The sequence below is a fragment of the Anoplopoma fimbria genome, chromosome 16 (genome assembly GCF_027596085.1).
Source record: "Anoplopoma fimbria isolate UVic2021 breed Golden Eagle Sablefish chromosome 16, Afim_UVic_2022, whole genome shotgun sequence".
In the NCBI taxonomy this organism is placed as follows: Eukaryota; Metazoa; Chordata; class Actinopteri; order Perciformes; family Anoplopomatidae; genus Anoplopoma; species Anoplopoma fimbria.
In genome coordinates, this window is record NC_072464.1 from 14,769,218 (window position 1) to 14,781,694 (window position 12,477).

Here is a 12,477-nt window from a genome sequence, read left to right on the forward strand (position 1 = left end):
TTTCCCGTATTACAAAAAGGCAACAGAATGAGATAGCACAGATGACATTTTCGTAACTGTTAGACAAAAAGGGCAGCGATAAGGTGGTGCGCAGTACAGATCTCCCAACAGGAGGTTTCACAAACAGCTTGCAAAATGATTCAAATCTGATTTATTGCTTTGTGGATTGTATGTTAATATCTAGTTGTTTTTACTCTCAAGACAGTTTCTGAACCAACCAGTTATGTTCAAAGCCCACCCAATGTTTAGAAAACATATGCCCAGCACCAATTGATTAGCTACAGAACAGATGTTCAGTGTTAATGTGTTTCAGAAATATAGAATAATTTTGAGGAACCATAGTTTTGATGTCCACCATTAAAGTATTTTTTTATTTTCAACAAATCCCAGACTAACACCATTATTCTGTCTTTCTGAGACTACTTTCTGACTTTCCTACGCTACAGTTTGGTCCTCAGTCTCTTCTTCTTACTGAAAATGTCTGAGCTGATGGAGTTTCTGGTAAACCAGAATGATTTTATCTGATTTCACCAGAATCCGACCTGGTGGCACCGATTGACAAGCATTAAGAATAAATATAGAAATAGCTATTCTTCTCGCTTATGGTCATGTTTACTTATGTAGGTCATATAGAGGCATCAGTATTAAGTATGAGACTGTTCCATAACAAGTTTAAAGTTCTTCATAGTAACTTTAAAGTCAACCAAAAGCAGCCCACTCAATTCAATTTTCATACCAGAGTCCTGCCTCATTTCCTTTAGCTGCTCGGCACCTGCGATGACAGGCTTTTAAAAACTTGCCAAATTACTTGAGCTACAAGCTCCAGGGAGGGAGCACGCAATTACACAAAACTCTTTATCAGGGTTAGGCTGCATGATCGACATACTGACTCACTGACACACAGTATTTCATACCTAGAAACTTGTGCCAGGACCAAAATAGACAAAAATCTCACGCGTAAATAAGCAACACATTTGCCTCCTGCTGGCTTGAAAACAAAAAAACGTCTAGAGATGTCTTGGAAACACCTGCCTTTAAAACCAGCTGGCTAAGGAAGTCCCACTGGGTGCTTCGTCGTCTTCTGCTCGACTCACTACATGATTTTCCTCTCAGCCTTACTGCTTTCTTCGCCAGGATAATACTTGAGAGACAACAAGATGACACGAAACATGCCACAGAGACTGCTTGACCTTTGCTAGTGTTTGCCTAAAACATTATGACAGTCACTAAAATTCATTTGAAATAGCCTCTACACGCTCTATGAGCCCAGAGGTTTGTTTGGTGCTGATGGCATCTGGAAATGACAGATGGCTGATGATGAACTGAACGAGGGAATCTTTAAGGGCAGAGGATTGAAAAACAACCAGGATCACCGATCAGCTGACGTGTAGGCTCACTGCTGCTAATCCTGTCTGTGTGCTCAAAGAGGAACAAGAATGACATGACAGTGAGTGATGGTCAGGTTGCATCGGCTACGGGTGACGAGGAAATAACCTCAGCGTCGGCTGCAGCGATGAATAGGGAAAAGGTCAAACGAAGTGCCACACATTCAATCATTCTTTCAGATGCACTGTACAGTAGTTACCCTCTATTCACCTCTCATTTCATTGTTTGTCATTGAGGTTTTCTCTCTCAATAACAGTATTTATCTGCAACTCATGGCCAAAAAAAACTTCTTTTTTAAAAAAATTGCTTTCACCCAGTGAAAAATAATGGTCTTCATCCAAAGATTGGATGTTTGAAAATCAAAAAGAGGGTCGTTTTGGCCCTAATTGATACTCTGATTAGGACTTTCTGTCCTAATTAACAATTAATTTTAATACTCAGTTGTGTGTAACAATAAACTGATAATTAATTAAAATTTCTCTTTCTGGTCGAGAAGTGGACCTTGTGATGAGATTGCTTTCTGAAGTGCTGTTTTCAAGGTCAAGAATGAATGATGAACTTCAGCTTTTAAGAAATTCTTCAAATCTGAAAATCTGCATTTCCATGACAACTTGGCAAAATCCATCTGTTAATGAAGATCATGTGATAAAATCAAAAGCTCCAGAACAGCTACTAAATTATCTTTCTCCCTAACATGCGTGCAATTAATACACAAAACAATTATTTCCAGTTAATGTGTCTAAATTCCCATACTTCTTATGCCTGCTCTAATTATCATTTTCATTATCAATCAGTCTCCTAATACAAATATTTGCTTAATTGTTAATTATAAGATATTACAGAAACTAGAGAAAAAGAGCCCAAAAAAGATATTAAATATATTATCATTTAATTTTGAGAGGCTTGAACCAGAGAATGTATCGTCCTACTCTTAAGCGAATGTTAAAAAAGAGCTTAATTATTTTTTTCTTACAGTACTATATATGTTTATTACTAAAAAACAATCCACCATCCTTCTCTTGCTCTCCCATTCAGCTGTGGCAGCGTTATCCTGGAGCATCAAACATGTTTGTGTACACACTCAGGGGGCATCTCTTCATGCTGACTTTGCTGATAGCAGAAATAAATTTCAGAGGCCCATCAGTCAGCGAGGTAGGAGTGATCTCGCTTCCTCCACAGTTTCACACTGAGCCTCTAAACTGATCTCTGTCACAGGAGCCTCACCAGCCAGAACATAAGCAGCTGCAGCATATACAGGAGCAGGAGCAGGATTATTGCCACAGTGGAGCTTTCTATTTGGATATTATTCTGTCTGTATACTCGAAGCTGAAGCACCAGATGTGCTGGTGTGATTTCCTGTTGGTTTTCAAACCCATGAGATTCTTCATATGACAGAGATAGAGAGAGGAAAGGGTTATGATATTCATTGAAAAAGGAGGATTTGAAATGTGAGAAGAACAACACAGTATAAACACATTTCGACTGTTGGCTCTTAACATACAGGATATTGGGTGCTATATTTTTCAGTCACATGGTCAAATTGACCTACAACATTGATTCAAAAAACATCAAAGTCATCCTTAAACACTAGCAGCCTCTTAACTTTGTCCCTTCGTCTCTCTTACAGATAAGTTGTGATTGATGGAGCCCAGAGGTGTGTGAGCTGCCATCTGGGGCTCATCTGGCCCATGACGGCCCTGAGGCGGTGGCTGTCACCCACAGAGCAGACCTCCTGCTCCCGGTCTTGGTTTCCGTTGGGCGGAGGCCGGCTAATGAGGAAGTTATCAGATCAGCGGCCTCAGCCTGACACAGGCATGGCTGCCAGCACAACTGATTTGACCTTTTCTTCCTGCTCTCAAGACGAACAACCAGGAGCTTCATGCAGTACAGTCACAAGAGGTGGGGGGATGAATAAGAGAAGGGGATGTGATTTATATGTCACAATTCAATTAAATATGTATCTGGGGTACAGTGTTCATTTTAGTGTACTTCTGAATTTTGAATGGTCAAAGTTACCAAATCAACAGACTCATTTAAAAAACTTAACTTTTTTTATTATTTTCATGCTACATTTACATTAAAGGAGCAATATACATGTAATTAAAAACTTAGTTAGCATGCTAATGTTAGCTAATTAGAACTAAACACAAAGCTGAGGTTAAAATAAGGTATTGAACAAACTTTTTCAGGATCACCAAAATGACTTCAATTCATCCTGACCTTTACATGGGGGTTAAGTATCTGATTCAATTTTTATTGGAATACAAGAGGAAAGCCACGGGTCCAGACGGCATCAGCTCAAGGCTCCTCAGATCCTGCGCAGACCAGCTGTGCAGGATAGTGGAGCACATCTTTAACTTGAGCTTGAAGCTGGGGAGGGTACCACAGCTATGGAAGATGTCCTGCGTGGTACCAGTCCCAAAAACCACTTCAGTTCGCCTACCAATCAGGCTGTCATCTACCTACTACAAAGATGCCTTTCTCACCTGGAAAAGGCTGAAAGCACTGTGAGAGTCATGTTCTTCGACTTCTCCAGTGCCTTCAACACCATCCAGCCTTTGCTTCTGAGGGACAAGCTGGAGCAGACCGGGGTGGACCACCACCTCACTGCGTGGATCCTGGACTACCTCACCAACCGTCCACAGTATGTGAGGATAAGGGAGTGTGAGTCAGATCGGGTGTCCTGCAGCACAGGGGCCCCACAAGGAACTGTTCTGGCTCCATTCCTCTTCTCCATCTACACATCGGACTTCACATACAACTCTGCTACCTGCCACCTGCAAAAGTTCTCTGACGACTCTGCAATCGTCGGCCTCATTTCCGCCGGTGATGAGAGGGAATACAGAGAACTGAACCAGGACTTCATAAGATGGTGCCGGCGGAACCGCCTCCAGATCAACTCTGGTAAAACCAAAGAGCTGGTGGTGGACTTCCGCCGGGGAAAACACTGTCCTCCGGAACCAGTGAACATCCAGGGACAGGACATTGAGATTGTGCAAACTTATAAGTACCTGGGTGTTCACTTGAACAATAAACTGGACTGGACTAATCATACAAATTCACTGTATAAAAAGGGTCAGAGCAGACTCTATCTGCTGAGGAGACTAAGGTTCTTTGGAGTGCAGGGAGCAGTCCTGAGGACCTTTTTCAACTCTGTGGTGGCATCAGCCATTTTTTATGCAGTGGTCTGCTGGAGCAGCAGCATCTCGACAGCCGACAAGAAGAGACTCAACAAGCTTGTCAGGAAGGCCAGCAGTGTGCTGGGGTGTCCACTGGATACGGTGGAGGGAGACAGGAGGATGATGGCCAAGCTGTCATCCCTGATGAACAACACCTCTCACCCCATGCGGGACACCCTGGCAGCTCTGTGCAGCTCCTTCAGCCACCGGCTGCTTCACCCCGGTGTGTGAAGGAGAGGTACCGCAGGTCCTTCCTTCCAGCTGCTGTCAGGTTGCACAAGCAACTCTGCTCCCAGCAGACCACATGACACATGACAATAAAAAACCTGTGCAATACAATACACTGTGCAATAATAGTTATAACAGTCTGTAAATATAATATTTCTTATTGCTTATTTATAATACTTGTTCTTTTATTTCATTTTTTATTTTTATCTTGTCTTTCTTTTACTATGTCTCTTGTGTGCACTTTACTCTATGCTGCTGTAAGCCTGCAAATTTCCCCGCTGCGGGACTAATAAAGGATTATCTTATCTTATCTTATCTTATCTTATCTTATCTTATCTTATCTTAAGAGCTTTTTGTTGTTGAAATAAGTCATTTTAACAGAACAAAGCCTGTGATGAAGGCTTTGTCAGATTTGCAATGTTATGAACTCTTTCTTTTATTGGAAAGTCTTAATGTGGCACAAGTGTGAAGTGATTAAACAAGTGCTGCTGTTATTTTTAAAGAATGCTCTAAATCAGTGACAGAGCCACTTAGGCACTGCCCTCTATACGCCTCCTTGGTGATGGGTAATTGTTGAGTTTGTATACGCTTGGCTACCTCACACTGTGATACATTGAAAACAGTGTTGCTGCCTTTAGAAGCCTGTGATTTTCAACAGGGCCCGAGCCGAGTGTAAAAAACATCCCTGTTTGCTGTGGATGCACTGCTGAACATTTGCTTGACAGGACAAAGTTATTACAGATGAAAACTAAGCAACAGCAGAGAGACATCTTTTTTACCCTTAGTCCTGAGATGACAGTAAACATCAGTGCCAATCATTGTGATTTTGATCATGAGGAATGAAAAAGACAGTATTTTTCCTGCTGTTTTAGAGCATATAAACGTTGCATTTAAACATAAACATACACCACCGGCTCTGCAGCCAGATCATTTTCTCCCACCGGAGACCTGAGAGCAGATTGTCTTCATTTACTGTTTTATGCTAATGCATCAACATAATTATAACCATTATGATGGAAGAGAGGTGTCTATAAGCTGGAAACTAATTTTAACTTTGAATTGTCATCTCCAAACAGAGCCATTCTATCATTTTGAAGGCCTTATGTGGTCCATTAGTATGCAAAATGAGGTGCACTTCATCTTCACACACAGGGAGCAAATTAACTTCAAGCACTGGCGCTGTAGTGGTGTTGTGTAATGTTGGACTCTGAGGGTAGCTGTTGTTTTTCCGTGGTTGGTTGCAGTCAGCCAGGGACAGTAAGGTTGTAAACATCACATGACATCTTATTCATGTTTTTTTTCCCCTCAGTCAGTTATGTGGGCAGAGAGACAACATACAGTGCATCTATTGCTATTTCCCAAATGGCCTTTTGGGCAGCGAAATTCACAGAGCATCTATATGCTGCAAGCATGTTTGAGAAGATGACAGATTAATGTCCTCGGTGACAGCTAATTTGGCTGTGTGGGAGTGAGAGGGAGCTGCCGGAGTGTTTATTTCCCTCAGAAAAAATCAACATATCTGATCTCGGGTGGGAGTGAGAGTCATTTTCCAGAGTGAAATTTCTTCCTCACCAAGAGTAACGGCTGTCGTAGGCTGCACAAGATCACTGGCTCCTATTTCCACAGGATGCCTTTCTAAATTGAGATTAGTCACAGAGGTCATGCTGTTACTAAATGCATGAATTCGACAGCTTCTTGCAGGCAACTTAATGAAACTAGCAGCCTTGAATGAATATGTATGCAAGAAACAAAGACACGGTAAGGTATGCACAGAAATATACAGAGTTGGTCAAATAGCATTAAAGCTGGTAGCATCCACAATGTGGTGTATTCTTTTAATTGTGGTACCAGCAATTAATTAGTAAAATTAGTAAAAGCCTCTTTTATTCATTCAAATTATTCAGTCTGAATAAATTGTGGTGAGGTTTTCGTTAGAAAAATGTGAGAATTTACTAATCCAGTAAAATTAGTACTTGCATCAGTTAAACTTGTTTTGCAATTTAATGTAAAGATGTAAGTGTAAGTGTTGCATCATCAGATGACCCAAAAATTGTGGATTTTCATATCACTTTCTCTTATGCAAAAATATAAATACTTTGAGGCATTTTGATTAATGAATGCATTGTGAAATCTAAATAAGTAATGCTTTCTTTATTGTCTTTGTAGAAGATTAATGACACATATACCAACCTTCTGCCCCTAATAGTGAGTTTAATGAACATCTCCTGTGCTTGTGACAAGCTGAAAGGCTCAACAGGTTTCAATTATAATCCAATATCATCAATGTAATAACATCGCAGCAGCCTTCAGCATGAGCCCGTCCCAGCGCCCAGAGGTAATAAATAGGTGAACAGCTGCATTATTGTACTTGTTTGAAGCACTGAATCTTTGAATCGCTGTGTCCCTTGACAATTTGAGTGGCTGTCACATTTATTAACACTTCACACAAAGCCCAGTGTTGTAGCTGCCTCAGGTGAGAGTAGATGGTCATATGAAACGGAGTGAAAGCCTCGGAGAGAATCTAAAATAGGGAACGACAGGGAGACGGCCAAAAGAGCCGAGAAAACAAATGTTTCCTGATAGCACTATAACAAAATTGATGTCTCATTTAAATTCATGGTGTTTTGATTTAATTTGATATTTAATACCTGGTACATTAAGGCTACACTAACCAACATTTTCATATAAACCATGGGTCTAATGATTACATGTAATGGGAAATTGGTCGCTTGTAGTAAAGAACTATCATCAACTGTTTATTGATGGCACAGTTGATGATAATTCTCTCTGGGTTCTTTACTACAAGCGACCAATTTCCCATTACATGTAATCATTAGACCCATGGTTTATATGAAAATGTTGGCTTTATGGTGCATTTTAACTCCTTGCAGCTCTTTTTTTTTGGTTTCACAAACCACAACTTTATTATTTTGGTTCACTCTCACAGCTCGATAAACCTACTATATGCTATCTATACTACTATCTGCGGTTGATACCATCGTGCATATTGGACTTACATTAATGAGGCCGCTCTGTGGCTGCTTATATTCTAAATAGGCAACTGTTTGCCTCCATTTTTGCCACATTGACTTGATAACGTGATAATAAGCCAATGCTACAGATTGTTTGGCTTCCCTCAAGTGCTCAAAAAAATAATTAATACCATCTCAAAGAAAAAGTATGGAGTATGTTTTCAGAATTTATTATGCTTGAAAAGAAATAAATCAGTTTCTCTCGTCTTTTCTAGCATCTCATTTCATAATGATTCCCCAAAACTGATGAAAGTCAAAGATAATCATCTCAGTGGCTGCTGTTTTTCAAACCACTGGTTCAAACCTCTTCACCTCAACTGGAAAAGGCTAAGGACATTGTGAAGGTGATGAGAGAGGAGCATCTGATTCATGCAGCCGTTCCCTCTGTCTCTATGAGCAGATGGTGAATTGGATCAGTGCCTTTAGATTGGCTGCTATCTTCTCATCTGTGTCCTGCCTCTTGGGCAGTAAACATATTGATTACAGGTGGCACTGATCTCTAAACAGCTAAGCTCAGGCATCTGGGGGAAACCAAGAACACGGAGGAGCTCACTGCTTTTCTATCAAAACCGTAGAACAATAAAATCCAGATTTATTGCTCATATCAAGTGAGTCTTTAACAGTACTGGGCAAGTAAATGATAGAAAAACCCTCAGCTTCTGCCTTTGTTGAAGAAAAGGTGTGAAGGGTGGAAACTAGGTAACAAGTCTAATTAATGTCAGCGTACATGACAGATAAACACGTGCACATGCTTCCCACGCACACCAATTAGTCACAGAGTACTTCCTGATTGATAAATGATTCATGGTGGTCCTCTCTACAGGAGTGATCAAATCTACAGGTGTTCTGTTTCTGAGTGCCCTAAGCTGTGTAGGAGGTTTCCTTCCTTAACCCTCATTAGAACAGTGATTACACTGGATGGCCTCATCACTTGGACTCACAGTGTCTAATTGTACTTGGTTTTGAATTATCTTTCATATTCATAAGAATATAATTAAGGTGCAGTCCTTTTTTTCACTCTGGATGATACTTGCATTGAGAAAATGCATGTCACTGCCAAAATGAGGATGTCTAATCAATCAGTCAAACGTTTTTTTAAAAATTGATTGGCATACAGAACATACAGGCATAATATCTGTAAATCTATCTGACTCTGAAAATGTAATTGCACCAAAGCAATTTATCTTGTGCAATAGAAGAAAAAAAAAAGTGGAAAATGTTTTTTTAATGACATCAATGAAGAAACGAAGATTACAATATTGTAACCCTATTTCTATACGCACAGGTAAAGACCTCTACTGGACTCTATGGGGCTGCCCTTTGGGCTGCGGCATCTGCAGAGGTGATTGCCAGCCTCCACTTGGATGAGAAGTGGAGGCTGGCAATGGTAACCAAGCAAGTGTTGCTTGGTTACCATTCCCTCTACTGGGGGGTCCACACCCTTTAAAAAAAGGTTCTGGAAAAAGGAGGATCTGTTTGCCAACCGATGCAACATCCTCTGCTGACTATGATTCTCCCTGCCTCTCTCATTCCTGTAACAAGGGTCCCTTTGAGCCATTGTAGTGCTTCTCTCTGAAGGTGTTGTCCTACAAGACAGCTTTGAGAATACTAAGAGAGAATGCAAGCTAACCCTCCTGTCAGTGCTCCACATTTGCTTGCTCGTGGTGACCGTAACCTGGCTACACTTGATAGGGCTTTACCCAGAACAAATCTGGGAAAGCCCTATCCCACTGTAGGCTGCACACATCCTACACGCAGCGTGGCAGTGTCGAGGTCTTTGTTCAGTAGTGTGAGTGTTGACGACATATGAACACCGGCATCTTCGTCGACACCTTGTCCGTTCATACGGTTCTGTCTCTTGGACACGTTTGGCTCCTTTCCAGGGTCTGTGCACATGGAACAAAACATTGACTTGTGAAAAGGGTGGGTCTGGTCGCTTGTGATGCACATGACCCCCTTAGATACAGATGCATGTTCCCATGCTCCTTCATGATAACTGTGTTTATTATTGTATTTGATGTGGTTTGGTCACATCTGGCCCAAACCCTTATTTAGTTGATAATGTCAGTGCCGTTACTGATCCAGTGGATCTCTGGGAAATATGGTATATTATTTTTTCAGAAAGTGCAGATATGTTACTAAGTTGGTCTCCAAGTAAAAGTTTGATATTTTGCAATAGTTTTATAGTTTCCAAAAGGAACTGTTCCTTTAGGAAATGGTCAATTTAAGACCAATAGAGTGTTAAGATACTTGTTGAAATTATTCTAGGCTTCGGTTAATATTACTGAATCATCAACATCTACACTCCACACCTTGAGAAATGTGGGCTCAGACTGTGTTGGTGCAAGATCTAGGAGTAGAGTACATGGACACCAGTAGCCTTGTCCCTGGAGAAAACAGCCAACATGTTTTGTATAGTAACTATGCCAGCATCATGTGAGGTTCACTGAGTACACTCAGTCAGCATGAAAACATGCTGCACCCTGAAGCTAAAGAGAACAAAGCTGCTATAGAGAATGAAAAGCAAATACAGTCCTAATAAGAATGACTTTTAGCCTTCAAAATGTCACAGCAGAATTTATTCAGACCATCCGTCTAAAATGAGCTTTATTACATAGGGCCATTGAGGAGTGTTTAAGAACATCTGGAGGTATTTCTCCAAGGCTGTAATAATAAGGTTAGGGCCTTGTGGATCCCTTTTTAATTACATAGTCGTGGCCAGAGTCCTGGGAGAACGACTTTACCTCGCTCCCAAACTTCACCACAGAGGCAGCAAGGTCAAACACTTAAAGAAATGAACAGACTTAAAAACACCAAAATCAAAGAGTCCCTTCAGGTACTTTTCTTAATTAGCAAAGTTTTGCCTTATGTGTCCCACTTTGAACCAGTCAGGGAGGATGCAGGGCACGGCTTAATATGAATATCTAAATATGAATGACACTGTAATCCTCCACAGCACCTTTAACTCATTGAAACAGCGTGTTACAGCATCCTCATGAGCCTGATATTGTTGCTAAATGTCATGGTAACAACCTTGCAAAGCAGGGTGCAGTGTCCCTCCGACACAGCCTCCTTCCTCACTTTCATCATTAAACTGCACACATGGGCAAGAGGCTTTGAAAAGCCTGCCACTATTGAGCACTCTTGAAAGGAAGGCTCTTTTCATTTAGTGGTCTACTGAAGATGATTTGCATTCAGGGATTTTAATTGTGCTGTGTGATGTTCAACAGGCAAAGCTGATCCAGAGAGCCTGCTCTTCTCATCTGTATCACTGATTGATGGTGGGCTGATTTTCCCTTGAACTTTCGGGGCCGTAGAGTTCAGAGCGCCGGGGGCGGGCGTGACGGTAAGGGAGAAGGAGGAGGGGGGAGGGAGGGGAGGCACGAGGCAGGGTGGGCTCAAGGAGGACAAGCTCTTAGGCAGCTCATATTCATAGATAATCAGATCATCAGCCAGAGATGCATTTTGAAAAGGCTTGATTGTCGTTCTCTATGACAGTAAATAGTCATTCAGTAATCTTCAAAAAGGGCTTTTAGCTAAAACTCCACGAGTACCAAACAATCATTAAATTCACGGTGAAGCAGCGCTTTGAGAGCACCTTGCATAATTATACATGTGTTCCTTTGAAATGGGATGTGAATTAACACATAAGAGATTGCTCTTATACCTGGGGAAATTATTCAAGGGAGAAGGGCAATTTCACAAAGCGTGAAAACCGTGTCGCATAGAAATTACGTTAATAAACTAACTTGCAACAGCGAATGTATCCTAAAAAATGCCCTGTGGTGCATTGAAAACTATAGTGCTATGGAGCAATGTTTTTACGCATTGGCCCCCGACTTGGTTGCATCGTATATTCACATGTACCTGCACAAGCACAATGCAGTACTTCTTCCTGGCAATGGTTTCACGGTTTCACCGCTGAAGTACAGCTGGTGGTGGTGATGTGCAAATGCATTACAGGTACAATGTTTGTAATATGTTCATGTCTATATGTGTATTTTGATGTATGTACGCAACTATGTTTATATATTTAATATATATGTTTATGTCTTTGTATATATATATATATATATTTACAACTTGTTTGCAATTTGCAAAGCTGCCCCCAAGTGGCCAAAAAATATGTTGTTGCAGGTTTAAAAACAACCACAATCTTTTTAAACCTAACAAGAGCTGTACGGGATCAATTAAAGTAGGGCTTACAACACTAGAAAAAAATGTTGTGGGAGAGCATAATAGAGGCAGTAATTATAATTCCCTACCAACATTATTTTCTAAACAAATCAGTAGTATTTAACATTAATTTCTTGGAGACAGGAGATGAGATTAGATTGAATCAGTTGACAAAACAATTTAAACTCAAGGTTCACTTTGCTCTGGAGCTTTTACTGGGTAACACAACATCTTCATCAGCATGCTCTGTTGTAATGGAACTGTTGAATTTTTCCTCGATTCTGAATTGATATTATAAAATTACACAGCGTTTGATTTGGTTGTCTCAGCATTTGGTGCACAGCTAACTAAACTAGACCTCAGTCTCTTTTTTAACATTATCCTCCACATTGGCCCACTGTGGGAAAATTGTGTTATTTAACAGTTTGATAGATTGAATGAGCTCTGCAGCCTGTTCAGTCTATCCTGAGACATCA